The sequence below is a fragment of the Dendropsophus ebraccatus genome, chromosome 14 (assembly GCF_027789765.1).
Source record: "Dendropsophus ebraccatus isolate aDenEbr1 chromosome 14, aDenEbr1.pat, whole genome shotgun sequence".
In the NCBI taxonomy this organism is placed as follows: domain Eukaryota; kingdom Metazoa; phylum Chordata; class Amphibia; order Anura; family Hylidae; genus Dendropsophus; species Dendropsophus ebraccatus.
In genome coordinates, this window is record NC_091467.1 from 12712061 (window position 1) to 12738324 (window position 26264).

General features: G+C 46.4%; 1 protein-coding gene across 2 annotated transcripts in view; it reads right to left on the reverse strand.

Moving 5' to 3' along the window:
- Positions 1–5592, reverse strand: part of CPNE1 (copine 1) — a 33523-nt gene extending 27931 nt beyond the window's left edge. For both annotated transcript variants that reach the window (XM_069953167.1, XM_069953169.1), the window contains exon 1: positions 5493–5592. The gene's annotated coding sequence lies outside the window, so the exon portion shown is untranslated. The remainder of the gene's footprint in view (positions 1–5492) is intronic.
- Between the last annotated feature and the right edge of the window lie 20672 nt (positions 5593–26264).

A 26264-nucleotide genomic window follows, 5' to 3' on the forward strand; every position in this document is an offset into this window, starting at 1 on the left:
CCCATATGATGCAATAAAACTGGATCCTTAAGAGACAAGTGGTGTGGAGCGGACCTGTCAAACTGTTCAGGTTCTGTAACGTTCTCCGAAACTGAACATTCAGCAATTGGTTCCCTGCAGCTGCAGAAGGTGGATGCTGTCCTAAAGGCCCTAGTACACCAAACGATTATTGGCCGTACTTGGCCGATTACCGGACATTCTGGCCAATAATCGTTTGGTGCAATAGGACATGTTAATATTGCGTTTACACAGAAAGATTATATGACAGATTATCTGCCAAAGATTTCAAGACAAAGCCAGAAACAGACTATAACCAGAGATCAGGTCATAAAGGAAAGCCTGAGATTTCTCCTCTTTTCAAATCCATTCCTGGCTTTGGCTTCAAATCTTTGGCAGATAATCTGTGGCAGATAATCTGTCAGATAATCTTTCTGTGTAAATGGACCCTAAAACACCACAATCAGCCGTCATGCACGATGTCAGCTGATCACAGTCTTTCAACATGTCAGTGATGGTCTGCTGTGTAGCGCTCTGTGTAATAGGAGTGGAGGCAGCAGACTGTCACTGACTTCAGTGGGCAACCTGGACGATCTAAGGATCCTCCTGAAGCTCTTTACTCCCTGTCTGTGTGTATAATAAAGCAGGCAGCAAGCGGGGACGAGGAGGAAGCGAGCGCTCACCTGACAGGTCGGTGCTTGCTTCCCCCTGCAAATTGTTTTATGGCCTGAAAGAAGAAGTCTGGGCAAATTGATAAAAGAAATGCCATGCTCTTACCTCCCCTGCTCCAGCGCTGGAGGCCGAATACCACCGCTCCGGTCCCCGGCTGCTGCTTCCTGGTCTGAGCAAGAAACCAGGTTGTGACATGAGAGGTCACAGAGTCAGCGGACAGCACATGTCACAACCCGGGTCCGGCTCAGGAAGCGGCTGCAGCCACCAGCACTGGAGCAGGGGAGGTATGAGCATGTTACTTCTTTTATCCTCACCGGCACTTGTTAAAAAAATTGCCCGGACTTCACCTTTAAGGCTGCCAGAAAACATTGAAGTTGCAGGGAATCAAATTCTGTGCATTCAGCTTCGGTGAGCATTGCCGAACCTGAACCGTCTGACAGGTCCGCTCAACACTAATCTCGAGATCATCTGTAGAATAAATGGGCAGATTGAATATGTAACCAGATGGCGGGGTATAGAACGCCCGTTATGGACCTGCAGACAACAGTGCACGGTTACATGGTGCATCCATAGGGCACCATATTCTCCCTAAGAAGCAATGCATCTAGGAAGGTGTAAAATGGCGCCAGATGCTGAAGACCACCATGTATGTGTGAATAGGACATTGGGTGCCACATCTTTACAGTACGGTGAACCCGCACAAGCCTTTCCTGCACATTGTAGCAATAAATCTACCTGCTAATATTAATTGGTGACCGATCATTTTCTATCACATACTTCACGATATGCCGTCCGTTTAGATTATTGTATAGAGACTAATACATTGAGGCCTAGTCCAGTGTCCCAAGCAGTGAAGCAGCTAGTATTACATGACAGGACAAGCACCCCAGACGTCACCAGTATACAGCCAGGCGGTGCTTTCCTATACCGCCTCAGGTGTATACATTTCTTTTAAAGGACACCATTCACTATAGAAATTATCCCTATTATCACATTGCTGGTTCATAGTCATTAGTTGCTTAAAATTCTCCTCAGTTCTGATAATGTTACAGCAATGTATATAAGGGATAGGCCATAGGTAGTATCCATGTATATAAGGTATAATATAATATAATAATGTATATAATTGTACTGTAGAAGCAGAAGCCACAGACTCTCATAGTATCGGTCACATAGAAACGTCCCTCCTTTAACCTATGCCAATAAATCCGAACATATGACCGATACGGAGAAGTCAGGGTTATAGCTACACAGACCAAGCGGCTGGTATATACGGTATAAGCCACATAACATAATATAAGGGGTCTGCATTACAAGAATTCTGAATACGGAGCCTATAGAATTCAGTTTTCAACATAAGAAGGCGTCCTAAGTGTCACAACACATGGGAATGGTCTCTATATGGGATAAATGTCTATTCCAGCATGAGGTCAGGACAGCTAGACTGTGCGCACATTACAGGACTGTATCATTCCACTGACATTGCAGCGGTGTAACGTGTCAACGCAGGTACTAGGCCTTAGCAGGTTTCTAACTTTTAATGTAAAAAGAAAAAGAAAAAACTTTATCCACTAATACAGGGATGGGGAACCTTCGGCCCTCCAGCTGTTGCAAAACTACAATTCCCATCATGCTTTGCTTTGGCTTCCCGGGCACCATGGATATTGTAGTATTGCAAGGTCCCCCGTCCCTTCACTAATAGTAAGCAGATTGTATTTTTCCACAATTTTCTGAAAACAATGGAAGGAATGCGGCAGCTCCACCAGAATAGCAACATTCGGCCTCCCCCAAGTCGTTCACAATTCTTCATACACAAAGGGGGGGGGGGGATTTATCAAACATGGTGTAAAGTGAGACTGGCTCAGTCGCCCCTAGCAACCAATCAGATTCCACCTTTCATTTTCCTAAGAGTCTGTGAGAAATGAAAGGTGGACTCTGATTGGTTGCTAGGGGTGACTGAGCCAGTGTCACTTTGCACCATGTTTGATAAATCTCCCCCAAGGTGCTGAGCTTTAATGCTCCGAATCCTGAACAAGCTGCTAATACATCCCCGGCATGATCTGCTGGGAGCAATAGCTTTGGCTTCACACCAGCATTTTCTTTGGGGTTCATTCACACGTACCATGTTTTCCGTGGATGTGATGTGGACATCAATGTAACCAACTAATTCAACAATCAGATGGACAGCAAACAAGGTACTGGTGAAAGTACCATCACACGTCCAGAGCTGCTGTATAAGCGAGTGCAGAACTCCCAGACCGGCAATGGTTTACAGAGACTATTACACGGCTCGATGATCATGCGGCACTTTGCTTTACTCAGCTGTCAGCTGCACATCCCCTATTACACAGGGAGATGTGTGGCTGACAGCCAGGATTATGTGATCAGCTGACAAGTCAGCATTGGAGAATTTGTTAGCTGATCACTAGCCCTAATACAAATTGGTCTAATATGACAGATAATCGGCCCATGCCATACGGCCTTTTGTGATTTAACTATTCAATTCAAGGGGTTGTATACTTTTTTTATTTTTTATAAATATTAGGTCTTTAGTTACTTTTATACACCAGAAATGGCTGGAAAAAAAAGATTAAAGGGAAGCTCTGGCGAAAATCTTTTTCTTTCAAATCAACTGGTTTCAGAAATATAGGATATATAGATTTGTATTTACTTCATTTAAAAATCTCCAGACTTCCAGTACTTATCAGTTGCTGTATGCCCTGTAAAAAGTGGTGTATTCTTTCGGCAGCTCTCTGCTGCCACCTCTGTCCATGTCAGGAACTGTAGCAGCAAATCCCCATAGAAAACCTCTACTGCTCTGGACAGTTCCTGACATGGACAGAGGTGGCAGCAGAGAGCATTATGTAAGGGTGGGTTCATACTAATGAATAGGGGCGGATAATCCGCAGCAAATTCTGTTGCTCGCATTCCCAGAGACTCCATACTATGGTCGGGCGGAACGGACATAATTCTTTAGTCAGACTGCGTAATCCGCCCGACCATTGAATGGAGTCTATGGTACGGGCGGAGATGAGCGCGGCCGTGAGTGGGGGCAAGCTGTGGAATCTGCGGCGGATGATCCGAACGGATTCCTTAGTGTGAACATACCCTCAGATAAGTTGATTAGTACTGGAAGACAAGAGATTTTTAAATAGAGATAAATTACAAATCTATATTTCTGAAACCGGTTGATTTGAAAAGATTTGCGCCAGAGTACCCCTTTAAGGGTATGTTCACACAACGTAAAATTAGGGCAACATACGGACATAATTTTTAATAAAAATTACAGCCGAAATGTTGAAAAAAATTGTGCCCCATGTACTTTAATGGGCAACATTATATTTTTGAAATTACAGCCATATCGTGCCCTTATTTTACGCTGTGTGAATATACCCTAAAATTGATCTAGTTGAACCCTGGGGTGAATTGGTCAACACCATGCATGCTCAGCTACTCCTCCATTCATTCTCTATGGGACATGTCACTTCTTTCGGCGGATAGCGGAATACGCCGGCCCATAGAATGGTGTCTATGGAGCCGGCAGAAAGGCGCACGGCCATGCCCGCGGACAGCCGACGGAATTCCACGGAGTTTATCCGCCAGAATTCCGTTGTGTGAACCCACCCTTCGGGTCAATGGGAATACCAGCACCAGCAAACTACCTATTGGGGATTACCTTTAATCATGTGGTAACTCCCTTTAAGGGTGCGTGCACATTATAGAATTGCTGCATATAACCCGCTGCGTATTCTGTCGCTCATCCCCGCACACGTCGGCGCGCATTTCCGCCCGTGCCATAGACACTATTCTATGCACGGGCGGATTACGCATGCCGACGAAAGAAGTGACATGTCAATTCTTTCGACGGAACGCGGAATCCACCCGTGCATAGAATAGTGTCTATGGCACGGGCGGAAATGGTGCGGGGACGAGCGACGGAATACGCGGCAATTTCGTAGTGTGCACGCACCTTAAAGGGGTTTTCCAGCACTACAAAAACATGGCCACTTTCCCCCTACTGTTGTCTCCAGTTTAGGTGGGGTTTTGAAACTCCGTTCCATTGAAGTAAATGGAGCTTAATTGCAAACCGCACCTGAACTAGAGACAACAGTAGGGGGAAAAGTGGCCATGTTTTTGTAGCGCTGGATAACCCCTTTAAAGGCATTATCCAGAACTACAAAAACATTTCACTTTCTTCCAGAAACAGCACCACTCGTGTCTCTAGTTTAGGTGCAAGTTATGTAACTCAGTTCCATTAAAGTAAATGGAGCTTAATTGCAAACCACACCTGACCTGGAGACAAGAGAGGTGCTGTCTCTGGAAGAAAGCAGCCATGTTTCTGTAGCGCTGGATAACCCCTTTAACTCCTCTTTAGACAGACTGGCTACACAGCTTCACCACAATCCGGATTATCAATACAGAGATATAACATAGTACTAAGCTAGGCAGCTTGGCCCCTTTAAATCTTAAGGAAAGCCGGACAATAACCGAACACACAGATTATAGTATTATAGCACCGGAATAAGTGATCGGTAACGGACGTTTACATACGATAAAAAGCAGAGAAAGCAAAACCTAAAAGTAGTAAAGTAACAGCTTAAACATGGCTGAGCTCCTGGCTATGTAACAATACGGATAGGTCTATGGAAGCAATGCAGGACATGCGAAAGTCTCTCCAAAAAAAAAAGGATTCCATAAAGGTCAGGCTGCAGTCTGCTACAAGGAGCAGGGTGGGGGCTGCAGGATCCTGGATGGGATCCCAGTGCAGCACAGCACAAGGATCCTGGGATCACGGTTATATTGTGCACTATGGGCTTTCTTACCTTGCAGCCGGGGATTGCACAAATCTAGCAGAGGGGCAGCTTCTGCAAGGGGTGAGGCACCTTCCTTTCTGGAAGAGGCGGTTTCTCATACACAGCCAGAAGTGGGCGATCACCCTGTCAGTCACACCCAGGATACACCCTCCTGCACCAACCGCCCAGATATACAGAATCACACAGGGGTAGGGAGCCTAGGCTCTCCAGCTGCTGCAAAACTACAATTCCCATCATGCCTGGACAGCCGAAGGCTGTCCAGGCATGATGGGAGTTGTAGTTTTGCAGCAGCTGGAGAGCTAAGGTTCCCCACCCCCATACAACTCACTATACTAGGTTAAAGCGTAAAGTTTTAGTAGAGTATAAACCCACACACCGTATACGCAGCGTATTTACTGCTGCGATACGCAACAAACACGCACAAATACGCAGCAGATTAGATCTAAATAACTGAACACAGCATCAAATCTGCTGCAGATCTGCGTATTTGCACCCTAAAAAGTAACTTCGCAGTTCGTACATTCAGTCACTTGCTTATTTTGCATGGATTTTTGTTTTTACTCGAGCATTCTGTAGCCATGTTTTCCAGGCAGACCTGGGGCTGAATCCAACTCTATGGAACAGATGGTAAATCCCTGCGACAACTATACATACGGGGGATGTTGTATGGATTCTCCCCTCCCTGCCGTCCCAAGCAGGGTCAGGAATAGGAGATATTATAACTTGCTGCAATTCAGGAGCTTGGGAAAGATTATTTGACTCTATTCTTTCCAGTCTTTCAGTACTTATCAGCTGCTGTATGTCCTGCAGGAAATGGTGTATTCTTTCCAGTCTGACACAGTGCTCTCTGCTGCCACCTCTGTCCATACAGGAACTGTCCAGAGCAGTAGCGAATCCCAATAGAATCTCCTGCTCTGGACAGTTCCTGACATGGACAGAGGTGGCAGCAGAGAGCGCTGTGTCAGAGTGGAGAGAATAAACCACTTCCTGCAGGACATACAGCAGCTGATAAGAACTGGGAGATTGGAGATTTTTTAACAGAAGTAAATTACAAATTATTACAGTTTATCTGAGCACAATTTATTTTATCCGGAGTGCCCCTTTAGAGGATCTGCTGCAAATGTGTTGATGCCAGATACCACAGGACACCTTCAATGGTCTTAGGGGACAGATACCTCAATAGGACAGAGGTGTTTTCACAACCCTCACAAATGCTTTGGCTGATCAGTACATAGAGCTATCTACATACACCACCTTTGGGGTATTACTAGTGTTTTTGGGGGGTCAGTTGCATATTTTAAAACAGGATATTTTAGGTAAAAAGACTTTTTTTTTTCATATAGTCTTTTAATTGTTTTCTCTGGGTAAATGGAAAGTGCGGCCAGACATGGAAAACTAATGCTCCAAACTTGTGCTAATGAGTGGAAATAATTGCAGCCATTATCTCCATTTACCTAATGGATCCAGTAAATACACAAGGGATCGTACAAAGCGTGCCGCAGTTACTACAGAGAAAGCCAGGGGTGTAGCTTTAAGTGTCAGGTTCCTATACTTAGCATACACAATGACTTTACTGTATATGATCAGTAGAGGTGGTGTATTCACTGCCTACTCCTCTTTCTGTGGCATTGTTCATCACAAGGCAGCATGCTGCAAGTACTCCTAAGGGTACTATTAGACAGGCCGATGGGGGCCCGATAATAAATGTAAAAGAGCGCCGATCTGCTAGATCGGCGCTCGTTTACTTGGCCTATTACACGGCCCGATAATCGTTTAACAAGGCCTGCAGGGACATCACTACCGATGTCCTTGCAGCCCTTGTTTAAACGTTATACATTACCTATCCAGGCTGCAGGGCTCCTCTTCCTCTGTGCTTCTCCCCGGGTCCCGCACGCTCCAGCTTCAGAGTGGCCTGTCTCAACTGACAGGCCGGTCAGCCAATCACTGACCGCGGCAGTCCCGGCCTGTGATTGGCTGAGCAGCCTGTCAGCTATATGCCAGGGAAAAATGGAATAAAGTCTTTACAAGTGACTACAAAATGGATTTTAAGATAAGAAAGGCCGTTCTTGCCTTAAAATAATGTCCTGCAATGCACTTTATGGGAACAATGGCTTTTGTTCCCTATGGCCACTATGGTCAGTTATTCGGAGACACAAATGCAGGAACGGCCATTGTTCCCTCTTTCTTCACACAATGTAAGGCCTTTCTTTTTTTTTTTTTTTTTTTTTTTTTTTTTTTTTTTAAATTCTTTATTTTCACAAGAGCACGAGGCGGCAAAGCCACAGGCCAACCAGCCCCCACAGGGAACAGCAAATAAAACAGCAATAATGAACATAGAACATCCGTTGTCGATATGAGAAAACAATCTGCATAGTAAACGAATCCCAGTATACCCCGTGTGGAAGCTGCCGGGCCGCGCCACACCACCCCGGCCCTCCGGTAAGTTTTGGTAAGGAAGAGAATCCTCCAAAGTGGAGGTAGACAGTACACATAACGAAACTAACATAACAGTGGGAGAGGGGGGAGAGAAAGGGAGGGGAAAAGGAAGGGCGCATATGGGCAGGGAAGAGAGAAAGCAGGGTGGGGAGGGGGGGGGGGATAGAAAGGGAGGGGAGAGGGTAGGAACGCCACCAATGCTGATACAGCCCCAGACCACCTGGCGGCCAACCCGCTCTTCAGTCTAAGATGTAGCACACCACGGGGCTCCAACAGGACCATACCTCTTACTACCCATCGTCCGAACCCCTCAGGAGGGAGCGGTATTCTGGCGTATCTTGAAATAACAACCATGCAAGCCACGTGTTCCGAAATTGTTCATTTGAATTGTGAATGGAAGAAGTCATGTCTTCCATCAACATGAGGTCGTTCACCTTCGAAGCCCACAAGGAAAGTGGTGGAGCCATCGTCTTTTTCCAATACAAGGGGATGCAAGCCCTCGCTGCCATGATCAAGAATCGAAGAAGAGATTTCTTGTATTTAGGGAGTGAAAGAGCACAATGCTGAAGGAGGAATAGGGCCGGTGTGAGGTCTTCAGCACATGTAGTGACCTGTCGGACGACTCTCTTCACGCCCTCCCAAAAGGGGGCCAGTACAGGGCATGACCAGAAGATATGGAGATGTGTCCCGTCCTCTGCACCGCATCTCCAGCACACCGGCTCCACATGTGGCCAGATTGCATGTAGTCTGGTGGGTACTCTATACCACCGGGTCAGAATCTTGTACCCTGTCTCCTGAAAGCTGGAACAGATGGACGACTTATGAGCAAGAGTAAGAATTTTCTCCTGTTGCGGAGGAGAGAGAGACAGATTCAAGTCCGTCTCCCACTTCAGTAAGAAGTCTGGGGGGGGTTGATCAGGTGGCGACTGCAATGCGGCATAAGTCAGAGAAAGTGAATGGCGTAGGTGGCCCTCGTCCAGGCACAAGGCCTCAAAATGTGTTCTAGCGGTGCTATATGAGGAAGGAAGAGGTAAAGTACTGAGAAAGTGTCTCAGTTGTGAGATCCTCCAGGGGCCCAAAGGTATAGGTTCCGAGATCCCCATCAACTCATCCCGTGACACCCATCCAGATTCCGACCGAAAGGTGTCTATCCTGAATTTATTCGCCTTTACCCACGTTCTAAAGACCGGGTCTTGTAGGCTGGAAGGGAAAGCTGGGTTCCCCAGAACTGGACAGCACAAGGATCTGTGTGTTAACATGTGGGAGCGACTGTTTGCAGAGGCACAGGTCTGAATGGTCGGACCAATGGTAGGGTGTGTTCGCAGCCTTCCCAAAAGCGAGGGGTGAAGCCAGGGGATGCAATCGAGGGGGATCTCTGTAAAAGATTGTTCTAATCTGACCCATGGCTTAATTTCCCCATGTCGACACCAATCAATCACCCTTGTCAACAGAGCAGCGGCATGGTACTGACGGACATCAGGCAGGCCCAGGCCTCCCTTAGATTTCGGCCTACACAGCGTTTGTCTCTTAAGGCGAGGGGCTTTGTTGTTCCATATAAACTTAAGCTGTGTGGTAGTCACTGCCTTAAAAAAGGATGGAGGAATACGGACTGGGACGCACTGGAAGGAATAGAGCAACTTGGGAAGAATCGTCATCTTAAAGATGGAGCATCTCCCTAGCCAGGAGAAATATCCCCGTGTCCAGCCTTCACACTGTGCCTGAATCTTAGCCAGCAGAGGGGGAAAATTCAGCGTGTATAAATTTTTGAGGTCCGAGGGCAGGGAAATGCCCAGATATTTGATGGAAGTAGCAGCCCATTTAAAACGGAAAGATGCTCGGAGCGTTGAAACTAGGTTACTCGAAAGGCCAACACTAAGGGCCTCGGATTTGTTGAAATTTATCTTATAGTTGGAAAGCTGTGAGTAAACCTCCAATTCCTTCATCACCGAAGGAAGGGAGACTGTTGGGTTGGAAACAAAAAATAACAGATCATCAGCATAGGCCGCCACCTTATGCTCTGTTTCACGCACCGAGATGCCTCCGATATTAGGGTTGGACCGGAGTTTGCACAGCAATGGCTCCAAAGTGAGGACAAAAATCAGCGGCGACAGCGGGCAACCCTGCCTTGTGCCATTTTGTATCGGCAGGTCATCAGACAGTATACCATTCACCCTGACCCTGGCGGAAGGTGTGCCATAGATGGCAGAAACCCAGTTCATGAACTTAGGGCCGAGTCCCAGATAGAGAAGCGTCTCCGTCATAAAAGACCAATTGACCCTATCAAACGCCTTTTCGGCATCAGTAGAGAGGACCATTAAAGGCACATCCATGAGTTTAGCTTTGTGGATAAGGTCAATTGCTCTAATAGTGTTGTCCCTAGCCTCTCTACCCGGGATGAACCCCACCTGGTCAGGGTGAACGGCACCCGGCAGCAGAGCTGCAAGTCTGGTAGCTAGAATTTTAGTAAACAGCTTCAAGTCCACATTTAAAAGTGATATCGGCCGGTAGTTGCCACACTGTGCACCGTCCCTGCCCTCCTTTGGAACAACAGCAATGTGCGCTCTGGTAGCGTCTCGGGGCAGGTCTCCGGAGTCAGAAACCCCGTTAAATGCGTTGAGAAAATGTGGACTGAGGTGTTGCAGGAACGTTTTATAATAAAACAGAGAGAAGCCATCCGGCCCTGGTGCTGTCCCAGTGCGGGCATTCTTAATGGCCAGGGAGAGCTCCTCCACGGTCAATGGGCGTTCAAGGTCCTCCAGTGCGTCCCCCTCCAACCTGGGCATCCCCGACCCCGCCAGATACCTCTGAATACGCTCACGGAATCCCTCGCTCTGGGTGTTCGGGTTAGAGGCATCGATAGAATAGAGGCCCGCATAATAGTCCCTAAAAGACCGTGCAATGTCACCCGGAACATGTAGGGGGGTGCCCTGGGGAGTCCTAATCATCGGAACGTAAGAGCGCACCCGCTGCGAACGCAAAGCCCCGGCCAGAGCTCTTCCCGGTTTGTTCCCATGTTCGTAGTAGTATCTCCTACATTTCGCCAGGGTTGCCTTCGCGCCATGCAGCAGGTGCGCCCTCAGCTCATCCCTCTTCTGTCGAACGGCTACCGTTATGTCCGTCGTTGGTGTACGTTTGTGGGACTCCTCCAACTCTTTAAGTTGGTCTATTAGTTTTAACGTCTTATGTGTCCTGTCCCTCTTCAATCTCGCTCCGTGCTGTACCAACACGCCTCTCACCACACACTTGTGCGCTTCCCATATACTCGTAGGATTTACGTCAGGGGACACGTTATTTTGAAAGTACTCAGTCAGGGCAGTCTCCACCGCGTGTTTAACCACTACGTCTTGAAGCAGAGAAGAGTTCAACCTCCACTGCCACTGGGCTCGCTGGAGAAAAGGCATGTCTAACGTCAATACTATCAGAGCATGATCTGAAAAGGTAATACTCTCTATCCATGCCTGCTTCAATAAGGATAGGTCCCTGTGTCTAAGGAAGAAAAGATCAAGTCTCGAGTACATGTTATGAGCGGGGGAATAGAAGGAGTAGTCCTTCTCCGCTGCGTGGAGTACCCGCCATGTGTCTACCAGTCTGTGTTCATGTAACGTTAGTCTAATCCTACGAAGGGCCGCCTCGCTAAGATGGGAGGAGCCCGTGGAGGAATCCAGGGATGGATTTAAGGCCACATTGAAGTCACCACCCAAGATCAGAGTACCTTCTGCAAATTCATCCAAACTGTCCAGCATGGATACCAGGGCCGGGCCCTGCCCAGTGGTGGGTAAGTAAAAGGAAGCCAGTGTGACTGGGTGTGCTGCGATGCGGCCCTTTAATAGGACCATCCTACCTTCAGCATCCGTACGGGTATCAGTATGTTCCCATGGCAGGTCTCTGGAGATGAGAATGCATGATCCGCTTGCCTTGGAATTAGGCGAGTAGCTGTGATATACAGAGGGAAAAGCAGCGTTAGAAAGATTGATTGGTCTAGATTCCACCAAATGGGTTTCCTGAAGAAACACTATGTGCAGACATTGTCTCTTCAGGAAATTCCTGAGAATTGAACGTTTGCCCGGGTCATGTAGGCCTTTTACGTTGAGAGAGCCCACCCGAAGCTCCGACGGTTGGGGGACCATGGTCGTTGCCGTATCAGCACTGACGGAGGGGGAAGAGATTAGGAGGGGGGGGGAGGGGGAGAGGGATTAGCGGCAGGTGAGGTTAGGGGAAAAGGAAGTAGGTAGAGACGGAAGGGACTACGTAAAGACAACACAGGCAAGACACACAGTAGGACAAGAGCAAGAAGAAGGTGAGAAGGGCAAAACCCTGAAGGTTCTCACCAGGGAGGCCCAAACCGGGACTCACTAGGAAGAACAGAAGAGAAGGGGGGCGTAGAAAACCATGGGAGCGGGCCGCAACCAGCCACCACCAGACTATCATACAAACACTGGAGAGTATCTGGAGCTCCCCCGTAAAGGGGGGGAGTCCAGAGTCCCCAGGGCACAAATCTTAGAGCAAAATATAACTAGAAACCATTCAAAACAGTCAAATGCTAAAACAATAGAACCCTATAAGCAGCTGCCCTCCTCACAATAAACCGGCCTATAGTGTCTGGCATAGTAGAGGGCTATGGCCACCCCGGAAGCTAAGGGACCCTAGGGACAGATGGGGGATAGTGGCCAACACTGGTCATAGGTATGCAAGGTGGCAGCCCCCGTATCCAACCCCTTCCTGTGTTAATACACAACCCATTAGTCCCACAGTTCCAGGGAAAAGAGCTATGCTATGCATAAAGCGCCAGACACGGCCAAGGAGGAGCTTCCTAGCAGAACGCAAGTCTGTGTCATGAGAGGGCAGCTGTCACGTTTACATTAAGGCCACCACACGGGGGAGCCTCTCACGCTTCCATCGGCATGCCCACGGAAAGGTCAGGACCTGGGACCCCATCAGAGCTGATCCCCAACTCCCGAGGTGGGGAGGACGACCTCACAGTCCTTCTTAACGACCCGGAGCCTCTACGCGGTCGATTGGGTGGCTGGGGGATGCGGTCCACTTGAAGCCAGTTAGGAACCGAGATCGGCTCTGTCTCCAGAAAGGAAAATAAGGCTGGTAGCTCTTCCGGAGCCCTGAGGTAGAATGTACGCTCGTCCTTCCTGATTATAACATGAAAGGGATGTCCCCACCGATAAGAGGCACCACATTCCCGGATTCGGGAGAGCAGGGGCTGCATCACTCTTCTCATGTATAAAGTGCGAGATGACACATCTGGGAACAAGCGGATCTCAGAGCCCTCAAACATAATAGGGCCAAAGTCTCTGGCCTCACGTAAAATTCGCTCCTTTTCAGTGTAGTAATGGAGGCGGCATAGCACATCTCTGGGGCCTCCGGTTATGGTACCCTGCGGTCTAGCAACCCTGTGTACCCGGTCGACCAGGAAAGTAGCTTCTGTAGGTCTATGGGTGACCAGATTGAAAATGGCCGTAATCCTGTGCAGCAGCTCGTCTTGCGGACCACGCTCCGGGAGCCCTTTCACTCTTACATTATTTCTGCGCCCCCGGTTTTCTTGGTCGTCTAGTAACAATGTGAGTGATTGCACATGATTCCTGGAGTGCGTTGATTCTGCCTCCAGACTGGCGACTCTCGCCGACAGGGCCGCAATGGCGTCCTCATTTGTCGCAGTACGAGCTGACAGGGCCGTGACATCTTCCCTAACCGCCTCTATAGCCTGCTGTTGTGCCGCCTCAATCCTCTGCACCACAACGTCCAGATCTTGTTTGGACGGCAGAGCTTGTATGAGGCCCCTTAATAGTTGCAGCTCTGCCTGCACAATGGCGGCCGGAGAGTCGGCAGGTGGCATGGCCGAAAACAGCAAGTCTCTCTGCGACCCGGAGCCTGACTGTGTCGGGTCTGAACCCATAAGCAGGGGTGGATAGTCTCTCAGTGGGGAAGCTGGCCCCATTTCACTCACCCCCCGGTCCGGTGGAGTAACCGTGTCTGAGTCCCGTTCGCGCCTTTCCGCGGCCGGCGCCATGTTGGATCTCTGTGTAGGCTGCTGTGCTGGAGGCGGCGGATCAAAGAAGCGCTCGATCCCGGGCGTAGAAACTACTGAGCGGGTCAGCGGGCGATGTGGGGTGTCCGCGGGGTTCCCCTGTCGTCTGGACAGCATTGCTGGGACTGGTCTGCTCTTGCTAACTGGCAGTCTGGCGGTCTGTGGCGCGGAGCTCCGGAGAAGCGCGTCCTCACTCGGCCATAGCTAAGCCACGCCCTCGTAAGGCCTTTCTGACGGCCGTGCATTGTATAGACTTCAATGGTTATTGGAGTGCAAGTACAGCCAAATGTGCCCGCATTCCAATTAAAAGAAAATGATGTTCCTGTGGACGATATGGTAATATCTGCTGCAGGAACATGTCAGACAGCGGCCATAGTTTGTACACTGTGTGAACATAACCTTACGCTGTGTAACTTGGAAACCTGATCACGGTTAAATGGCTGCTGCTTGTCAATAACTGTGTGGGTCAGCTGAAGATACCAGTCGGCACCCAACATGTATAGAGCGGGATCAAGTCCTGAACCTGCAACATTCTTCCCAATCCATGATGTCATAGGTAGTTCAGATCAACTGATGACGGAAAGTTCCAGAGATTTGTACTTTGAGTACTTATCACCTGTTGTATGCCCTGCAGGAAGTGCCGTATTCTTTCTAGTTTGGAGAGCAGGATAGGGATTTGCTACTGCTCTGGACAGTTCCAGAGTACCAGACCTCTCTGCCTGTCAATCATCCCCTCCGAGCGCGCTGACAGGCAGAGAGCGGTGACTAGATACGGACGGGGAGCCGCTGCCTGCCACACGCCCGGGGGATTAAAGTCATTCTTTTCGGGTATACAGTTCTTGCTGCAGCCGTGGCCGATACAGAAGCTTTATACAGCAGTTCAGGGAACCATATCAACCCCATTGGTTCCCTTTGAAGCCTATTTAAAAATAGTGATGTCACCATACCAGAATTTTTATTTCGATACCGATACCGATACCAGCTTTTTTTATTTCGATACTCGATACCAGTTCGATACCTTTTTAAAGTTTAAAAAAATGCTCAAAATTACAAATATGATGTCCCCCGTCCAGACTGCGGCTATGATGCTGGGAGTTGTGTTGGGAGGTTGCTGCTGTAGAACTGCAACTCCTAGCATACCTCCTCGTGTACTACAACTCCTATCATACCTTCTTTTGCACTACAACTCCCAGCATACCTACTTGTGCACTACAACTCCTGACATACCTTCTTTTGCACTACAACTCCCAGCATACCTCCTTTTGCAGGGAGTTGTAGTGCAAAAGACGGTATGTTAGGAGTTGTAGTGCAAAAGAAGGTATGCTGGGAGTTGTGTTGGGAGGCTACTGCGGCAGAACTGCAACTCCCAGCATACCTTTTTTTGTGCTACAACTCCCAGCATAGCTCCTTGTGCAAAAGAATGTATGCTGGGAGTTGTAGTGCACAAGACTGTATGCTGGGAGTTGTAGTGCACAAGAATGTATGCTGGGAGTTGTTGTTATATCGGAAGGCTGCTGCTGCACATCTGCAACTCCCATCATACCTTCTTGTGCACTACAACTCCCAACATACCTTCTGGTGCACTACAACTCCCAGCATACCCCCTTGTGCACAAGGAGGTATGCTGGGAGTTGTAATGCAAAAGAAGGTAGAATGGGAGTTGTTGTGTTGGGAGGCTACTGCTGTAGAACTGCAACTCCCTGCATACCTTCTTGTGCACAAGGAGGTATGCTGGGAGTTGTAGTGCACAAGGAGGTATGCTGGGAGTTGTAGTGCACAAGAAGGTATGTTGGGAATTGTTATATTGGCAAGCTGCTGCTGCACAACTGCAACTCCCAGCATACCTTCTTGTGCACAAGGAGGTATACTGACAGTTGCAGTTGTGCAGCAGCCGCCTGACACCCCATTCCCCCCCTCCGCCCAGGGCCGCTGCGCCGGCGGGTCCCGGAGGGCTTGAGATGCAGGACTGCGAGACCGCTGCACCGGGCGGCATTAGATGGAGGACATCAGTGGTCCCGGGGGGGGGGGGGGGGGGGGGGGGGCAATATTTAAATGACTGCCGCTCATTGGATCTTAGGCTGCAGTCATTAGCAGTGGGGGCCGCTCCATATGCAGCAGACTCCTGCGCTATTATGAAGCTTAACATAAAGTATCGAAAATCCTGTATCGAACCGTTTCTTGAGCCGTATAGCGATAGTAGTATCCATATTTGGGTGCATCGTGCATCCCTATTTAAACATAATAATGACATTGCCTTCCGGGGTCCAGATATGCTAGACTCCCCCCTATGACTACTATAATGCAGAAACAGTCTCCATTGCAGGGTGTCCCTCCTAGAGAGCTGAGCCAGCAGTGTACAGATGTCAGCACTCAGCTCTTCTATAAAACAGTGATCAGCTATGAAGAGGAAAAGTGCTGAGCGCTTCTGCTCCTTCGATTTAGGTACATTAGTACAATTCAGCTTTTTGGTGGTCGTGGAGCCTAAGGAAACCAAAAAAAAAAAAAAACATGGACGCCCCTTGCATAAAACTTGTGCAACTTTTTGTTTGTGCCCTGTGCACCATATGGGTGAGGAGGGTGTCGCCCCCTTCTTTTTAGCCTGCTGTGCAGTGGTACCTTGGTTAAAGAGCGTTTTGCAAGAAGAGCTCAGTTTTTCAAAATTGCAACTTGGTGTAAGAGCATTGCTTTGGTGTAAGAGCTCCCTGTGCTGGGTGGGCGGGGGAGTGGGGGAGGGGCATGGTCTGCATAACGGGGTCTACAGCCCTGTACTCTGCCCCAGGAAGTCTCCATCGCCTTCCAAATCATAGCAGATCCACTTCCTTCCTACTTTATGCTCCTTGCAGTCTATCAGCCCTTGTGTTTCCCATCCTCTCCATTCCTGCTATACTGTGCCTGCTATACACACTGCTGCTATAATGTGCCTGCACTCACACTCAGCTATACACACTGCTGTTATATTGTGCCTGCACTTACTCAGCTATGCACACTGCTGCTATAATGTGCCTGCACTTACACACAGCTATACACACTGCTGTTATAATATGCCTGCACTTACACACAGCTATACACACTGCTGTTATATTGTGCCTGCACTTACACACAGCTATACACACTGCTGTTATATTGTGCCTGCACTTACACACAGCTATACACACTGCTGCTATAATGTGCCTGCACTTACACACACTGCTGTTATAATGTGCCTGCACTCACACTCAGCTATACACACTGCTGCTATAATGTGCCTGCACTTACTCAGCTATGCACACTGCTGCTATAATGTGCCTGCACTTACACACAGCTATACACACTGCTGTTATAATGTGCCTGCACTCACACTCAGCTATACACACTGCTGTTATAATGTGCCTGCACTTACACTCAGCTATACACACTGCTGCTATACTGTGCAGCAACTAATAATCTAACATTTTAAGCTATTTCTCATTGTTTGTTTCATCTGTTCAACATGTTCAGAATAAAAAAAAAAATATTTGGGGGGTGGGGGGGTGGAACCAATTGTCTGCATTTCAGTGATTTCTTATGGGAAAATTTGCTTTGGTTTTCTTATGGATTTGGATTACAAGTGCGGTCCTGGAATTAATTATGCTCGTAATCCAAGGCACCACTGTATTTGTTTGTATATAAAAAATAAAAGTAAAAAAAAAAACTGAAGTAATGAGCACCTTAATTGATAGAGCTGTATACTGCCATAAGGTTTTACTCACCTGAGTTATAGACATCCCTGACTATTTTCTAGCAGTCTGCCGGTGATACCTCTGCTGAGTGACTACTGGTGGCCACAGGTAATTTCCATAATGTACTCGATCTGGTCATAGAAGTCATTGAGTTTTCCTGGGCAAACAGGCCATCCAGAATATGCAGAAGGCCTCTAGTGAGAATGCACAGTAGTTCTGCGAGTGAGTATGTGCTCATGGATGATTGTCTCCAAATCGGAATTCTATGGGTCCATTATCATACAGATGACATTACCATGAAACCATAGGAACCCATAATGCACAATGAATGTCTTCTTTAGCATGCTCTGTATGATCATTCGGCATTGGATTACCGGTAGCAGAAGTAGTTGGATGCAGCCCTAGAGTGCCTGGGAAACATAGATACAGTCATAGGCCATAGGGTGTATCCATGTTTTCTAGGACTCCCTAGGGCTGCATCCAACTTCTTCAGCCACCAGTAATCAAATGCCTAGCAATCAGTACAGTACACATCCCATCTAGGTGAAAATATAGTGCTACGTGGTGGTAGTGTGTACAGTGGTATAATACAAACCAGTAGGTGGTGAAGTCCTAGGTGCATTGCCCCCTGGAAAACATGAATATGCAAAAGAAGAGCCTGTGGAGCCTTAAAATATAGGACTAGCCAGATATCCCTCTGGGAATGACCCAGCCAAGGGGCGGCTCCGGTAAGGAAACCGCCAAAACCACCATATGAAGTGGCCCTATGAGTCAATGTAATGACAAGGGGAAAACCTCCTGCTCCACACTGATGAGGGGCAGCACCACAAAACAGCTGTCTGTAGATGGATATCTAGCCTTGGTTTTTCCCTTGTCATTACATTGACTTATAGGGCCACTTAATATGGTGGTTTCCTTACAGGAGCCCCCCTTGGCTGGGTCCTTCCTGGAGGGATATCTGGCTAGTCCTGTGTTTCAAGACTCTTCAATGAAACTTCTACCAGTTTCCCAGGATTGGATCCAGCTTTTTCCCGGCAACCAGGGTGGAGCGGCAGGAATCAGAGCAGCACTGAAAGGCCGACAGCTTGATGAGTAGAGCGATTGGCTCATCTCTAGTTATCACTATTCTATGGCAGACCTCAAAGGGATTAGATTTCTCCATGAGGAGAGCTTCATAAAGACATATGGAGACGGGATATTCATGCTCTCACATCACCAATTTAAAGGTATTTTTCCCTTAGGGCCCTTTTACACTTAACGATTATTGGCCATACATGGCCGATAATAATTTGGTGCAATTGTGCATGGTAAAAGACCACATTCCGCTGACATGAACGAGGTGGTTGTGGTCTTTAAACATGTTGAAAAATCAGGATGACGTCCGGGCCGCCCATCACGCTGTTCCCTGTCTGTATGTCGAATAGCACAGGCAGCTAGTAGGGAACGAGGGGAAAGGGAGTGCTGACCTGACAGGTAGACGCTCGCTTCCCCTTCAATATTGGGCCATGTAATACAATCTTTAGTCATTGTCTCACTCCAACTGGGAGTCTAAAAACATGACTGAGGCCTCATGCACTTAAAGAACAGAACTGTCCGTGAGGCCTCATGCACATATTCCATATACCCAGATGATGTGCCACAGAATATATTATCAGGACTCCTGGCATCATGTATTATTATAATGCCGGGAGCTCCAAATGATGACTTAAATGAGGGCAGCATAAACTAGTGAACAAAATGCTGCACAGTGCGGTGTATTACTTACATTATTCTGTTCAGCCATTCTCCTAATATGAGGGGGGATTGGGATTCATACCCACCCCACCCCCCAACTCAGTATAGATAGATAACTGCCAATCAGCAGCTGGTGGGCAGAATTTGCTGGTGCTCATGAATAACCAGGACTGCTGAGCTCATGCACATAATGGAGAGGACTACTTATTGTCCATGTTATTCAGGAGGATACCTCAGAATTAGCTGCACAGAGCAATGTAAGTGATACATCATTCTGTTCAGCTTCTCTGTCATTAGTATGTTACACATAAATAGAGCATCATAAACCTACTGACAGAGTCTCTTTAAATCTTCACAGTACTTTATGGACACAGCCACGTGGGTGTGTCAGTACCGCGAAGATTTAAGCCATTTTGGAGCTTCCAGCATTATCATACATGATGCTGGGAGTTTCGATATTCAGTTCTGTTGCACACCACCTGTTCCCCCAGTTCTGAGCTGCTGCTTTCTGCTGAAAACACAAAAATCTGTGTGTTAGCTTCTCTCTCTGTCTTTCCCTCCTCCTCCTTTCGGAGACATCTGATGTAAACAAGTCCCTGGCAGGCTTTATCTGTAACTTTGTAGCTTCTTTGTAATGCTGGGAGGGATAATCACAGCGAGTTTATCTTGACATTAGAATAACCCTCCCAGCATTACAAAGAAGCTGATAAAGCCTGCCAGGGACTTGTTTACATTAGACATCTCAGAAGGGAGGGGGGAGACAGAGAGGACAGCTCACACACAGATTTCTGTGTCTTCAGCAGAAAGCAGCAGCTGAGAACTGGGGGAAGGAGACTAAATAGATAACAGAAGGAATTGTTAGTCTCACCATGGGCAGCAACATATCAAAAGTTATGTTTGAGTGGAATACCCCTTTAAACATGATGTAAGTACAAGAGGAAACAACCACACGATAAACACGAAAAAGAAATTTTCAAAAACTTTAATGCTTGAATAATTACAAAAATGAGAAGAAAATAGACATTACAGTAAAAATCTGCATTTTTATAAAAATAAATCTATAACATATGACATATGTAACTATAAAAGCAGTGTGCTTCAATGGTTATGGAATGGTGCACTGGGAAAATCTGATACAAGGCTATCCTCATTACCTAGCAAAATTATATGTTTATGTTAGTGATGGTGTAAATGAACCAGCTGCCTCTGTCTCCTGGGCAGGTAGTGTTTGTTTTATTTAAAGGGATATTCCTATCATCAGAGGTTATGTATCCTCTATGCACAGAAAGGGGGAGAAGATAAGGGGGATAACTTTTCATACTGAGAATACCCCTTTAAGCTGCCAAGCTACGTGCAGCCAGTGTTTCTGTGCACACATCTTCTTCTAGGTGAGAATACAAGTTCTATTATATGGAAACCCCCCTCGGGCGCTGACTCGCTCTTCTGCACAATAGGGAAGCAGCATATGGATTATACTTACAATGTGCCCTATCCCTCGGTTAAGTAATACATTTCTTTAAAGGGGTACTCCGGCCAAAACATTTTTCTTACAAATCGGTGTCAGAAAGTTATACAGATTTGTAATTTACGTCTATTTAAAACTCTCCTGTCTTCCAATACTTATCAGCTGCTGTATGCCCCGCTAATAGAAGTCAATTACATATCTGAACAACATTCTGACACCAGTTGATTTGAAAGAAAGAAAAAAAAAAAAAAAAAAAAAAGGAGGGGTATCCCTTTAATTACTTTACCTCTATAAAGCTGTGTCAGGGCTTTTTATAAGGTTTAGCAATAGTATTGGTAATATTTGGGGACAAATAACTTTTTGATCGCTTTTTAAGCCATGTTTCTTGAAAGGTAAGCGGTGACCTAAACAGCTATTCAAGCACTGTCACATACTGTGGTTTTCTATAGGATTAGTTCAATGGCTGCACTTCTGTGATAATGCGAATGTAATGGAACATTTGGTGCAGTTAAAGGGATTATCCAGGATTGGAAAAACATGGCTGCTTTCTCCCAGAAACAGCACCGCTCCAGTCCTCAGTTTTGATATGGATTGCACCTCAGTTCCATCCATTGAAGTGAATGGAGCTGGACTGTAATACCACACACAACCTGAGGGCATGGGTGGCACCTAGAGATGAGCGAACCGGGTTCAGGTTCGAGTCGATCCAAACCCGATCGTTCGGCATTTGATTAGCGGTGGCTGCTGAAGTTGGATAAAGCCCTAAGGCTATGTGGAAATCATGGATATAGTTATTGGCTGTATCCATGTTTTCCAGGCAACCTTAGAGCTTTATCCAAGTTCTGCAGCCACCGCTAATCAAATGCCGAACGATCGGGTTTGGATGGACTCGAACCCGAACTCTGTTCGCTCATCTCTACTGGCGCCTTTTTTTTTTCTTTCTTCAAGAAAACAGCTGTGCTTGTTCTGATCCTAAATAACCCCCTTAAGGTCGTGTTGGATGCATGTGGTAAGGTCAGATATTTTACACCATACATATGCCAGTGCCATCCTATCTGTATGCACTGCCTGATGCTATGGAGTAGAGTGGGTTCATGTTATATTACCAGGGAGGTTACTGCGCTTCTCACATTTGGTTCCACATAGGACACGAGTGCAGGTTACCTGTGGATGAAGGTGTAGCTATGGTCAGTGTAGACAACCTGTAAATAACACAACAGCATAAAAATCACAGTAAAAAGTCTGTAGGTGCTGTGCTACTATACATAAACATTCTTATTTACATATATGTCTCACCAGTATAAAATTTATTCCCTCACGTCTTCTGAAAGCTCTTGAGCTCCGCCTATTGTTGAAAGCCAGCAGACAGAAGTTTGTTGTCAAAGCTTAAAAGGGGTACTCCAGGCAGGAGGGCTTTTTATACTATGGTCGGAGAGGTGGTGAATGAAGGAAATGACGTCCACTTACCTCCCCAGTTCCAGCACTGGGTCTGCATTCAGCCATGCAACGTCTCGTCTCAAGCCATGTCATAGACCAGGAAGCATCCGGGGATCAGTGCTGGAACCAGGGAGGTAAGTGATCATTGCTTGCATCCACCCCCTCCCTGGCCATAGTGAAAAAAGCCCTCCTGCCCGGAGTACCCCTTTAAAAGCCCTTATGTACAAGGAAGCAAACAACTGACTGATCCCTCTCAAACAGGCAGATTACCATGAGGAACCTGCAAGATCATCCCTGAGCATCAGAGAACCTCTGATAGTCTCATTTGCCTTAAAAGTTTACCTGTTTAAACTTTTTTTTTGCAGAAATCAATAGTACAGGCAATTTTAAGAAACTTTGTAATTGGGTTTATTAGCCGAAAAATGCATTTTTATCATGAAAAAGCAGTGTGAAGCTCTCCCCCCTGTCTTCATGGTTCTCTATGGAGAGGGGAGGGGTGGAGGGAGATGAGGCACCAAAACAGGACAACAAAGTTAATTTACAGCTACATCACCAGGCTATCTCCTGACAGTCAGCATTGACCTCTCTGACCTCTGAATATCGGCTTTCACACAGCTCCCACTGTGTAATCCTTTGTTCTCTGCTGGCGACTAATCTCCCTCCTCCCCCCTCCTCTCTCCATAGATTAGACAGGGCCTGACTGATGTAAACTAGTCGAGATTTCCTGATAATGAGCAGTGAATGAGAGCGAGGAGAAGGAGGAGGGGGGGGGGGGGGCGCACCTGGGGAAAGGCTTTTTGAATGCAGATAATGGTGTATTTACCTAATAAACCCAATTACAATAATCAGAATGGAGGTGCCTTGAGTCAGACGTGTTCATCCCCTATAAGTGATAAGAGATAGTCAAGCACAGCAATCCACTGTCACATAGCATGGAGTACATAAATACACTAGAATCCATTTTCCTGTATTGTCCATAAATGTATATTCTTACCCATAAGCTTTCACCACAAAATGTACAAATAGGTATTGTAAAAGACACAAAAAAGCACAAGTCATAACCACTCTCAGAGCCTCCACATAGCCTTTTCCCCTTACAGTACATATAATAAGCACAAGGCTGTAACGGATCGGCAGTCACCATAAAGAGCTGTGTAATCCATGAAATCATTCAGATAAAACACTATATCAGTCCTTTCAGTGGAAAGCAGTAATAATAAACCACTGTGATAATAAACCATGTACTGCATGCTGCAATAGTCAGCAGGATAAGGGAACGATATCGGCGGAAGTCAATGACACCATGAACAGCACATATGGCCCAGTCCTTCTCTACTGTTTAGTTATCATATATGTCCAATATTCCAGCAGCCCTCTTAGATGGACACCCACAAAGGACTTTATAGACTACCTAGCTCTCCACAGACGTAACCTAAAGATCTAAAGTCTCATTATAAGATGTATATAGTAAGCAAGGGTTACCAATTCATAGACGCACACATCAATACACACCTATACCTTCATAGAGGATTGCTTGCAGTAGGGGCAGAGACAACCACCAACTCTCAAAACTGTGCGATCTTTCTCCCAATGGCAGATGAATGGTAGTAAATTTTTAATGAAGACAAATTCATAAAGTTGCTTCATTTTGCATTTACAAAATAAACATTTACTTTTATAAAATAAAAGTACAAAAGTGGAGTACTTTCCTATATGCCCTATCAGATATGATTTTTCTATTTAGGTGGACATACTGTAAAAGCCAACAGAGTTCAGTACTGATCAATTAATGAATCAATCAATCAATCAATGATCAATAGCCAGGGCAGTTTGGGGCATTTGCACAAGCCATCAATGGATAAAGTTTAGAACCGCACTCAAATCATTGTATCAACATGGTTCCATCTGAAGCTACAGTCCTTAGTAAAATGTGCCTATACATCTTCTATAACCTCTTATTTCTCCCATCCAGTTAAAAATTCATGTGTTCCCCATGGGGAGGGGTAAGCTGCAGCCACACAGCTCTATTGCTGAATTATCCTACTGTGAACAAAGGGGTAAGGCAGTGAAAATCCATCCCACCCAACCCCTAACTTCACTGACATCTGTTGGTGGGGAGTCAGGAGGCCCCCATACACCTTATACTATTGGCCAAACCTGCCGCCAACTTTAGTAGGAAGGATATTGGAGCTGTATACGTTTTAGTCTATATTCGTTACTAAACTTGTTCAAACTGACCGCACATAAAAGACAAAAAGGATCTTTCTGGGAATATTCGCTTTGGCTGTCCAGGCATGATGGGAATAATAGCTGGAGGGTGGAAGGCTCCCCATCCCTGCTCTAAAAGCATAACATAGAATATGGACAAGCGGTGGCAAGCATTCCAGCGTTGGCCTCGTGCTCAGCTGGTTTTATTTGTACTTGTATCTGTATGTTCAGCAGGATTTCCCCATGGATGACCACAGCATTTCTTCACCTCTGACCTAGTTAGATATAATCTGTATATAGCTACAGCTTTCCTATAGCCTAGAGCTGGACCCGTCGCTCTGCTGGATGCCATTGTTGAAAAGCATGCTGAAAGATCGCTCCTAACATACTAGCGGATCTTCTAGAATGGGTTGGTCGTGACTGCACTGCATTCTGGGAGAATTTGTTTTCCCCATACCAGAATGTTTTCATTCACAGTCAGCAAGCAGAGATCTAAACCTACACTACACCACCCACCCCTGGTAACCAGATGCCCATTATAGCTACACCCTGTACGCGCCAGCTTTGCTACACCATGAGCTAGTATGGAATACATATTGGGGTGATGTGATGCAAAATCAGTGAAAAAAACTGCTCTGTGGTCATAGGAATGACAGCAGCGGGCAGGAAAGGAAGCTAAGGGGGTGAGTACACAAATGGACCAATCAGAGAGATGCATGATGGGAAATGTAGTTTCCCATCTTGGATATAGATCGGCTTTTAGAAAAACTTATAACTCAGGAATGGCAGCAGCTAGAAAGACAGGAGACGGCTCAAAATACTCAGGGGGCTTGGTAAGTAAGAGCAGGTAGCATTTCATTTTTTCACTCTTAGGTGGATAAACCCTTTAACGCCTTAAGGACGGGGCCAATTTAGTTTTTTGCGTTTTCGTTTTTTCCTCCTTCTGCATAAAAGGTCATAGCACTTGCATTTTTCCACCTAGAAACCCACATGAGCCCTTATTTTTTGCGCCACTAATTGTACTTTGCAATGACTGGCGGAATTTTTTCATAAAGTACACTGCGAAACCAGAAAAAAATTAAGTGTGGTGAAATTGAAAAAACAAAACGTAAACGCATTTCTTTTATTTGGGGGATATTTGTTTTTACGCCGTTCGCCTTGGGATAAAACTTGTTACATATGTTCGTCAAGTCGTTACGATTACAACGATATATAACATGTATAACTTTTCTTTTATCTGATGGCCTGTAAAAAATTTCAAACCATTGTTAACAAAAATATGTTCCTTAAAATCGCTCCTTTCCCAGGCTTATAGCGCTTTTATCCTTTGGTCTATGGGGCTGTGTGAGGTGTCATTTTTTGCGCCATGATGTGTTCTTTCTATCGGTACCTTGATTGAGCATATGCGACTTTTTAATCACTTTTGATTACAATTTTTCTGTATTTAATGCAACCAAAAATGCGCAATTTTGCACTTTGGGATTTTTTGCGCTTAGATCAGGAATGTGATTAATAGTTTGGGCGATTACGCACGCGGCGATACCAAACATGTTTATTTATTTATTTATAACATGGGAAAAGGGGGGTGATTCAGACTTATTAGGGGAGGGTTTTTGTTTTTTTTACACTTATACTAGAAGCCCCCCTGGGTTTAGGGTTATTCCCCCCTAGAGGACTTCTAGTATAAGCACTCAGATATACAGCATAGATCAATAAGAGAGGCACTCGGTTGCTTCGGGCTGCTGTAGTTGGAAGCAACCGAGTGC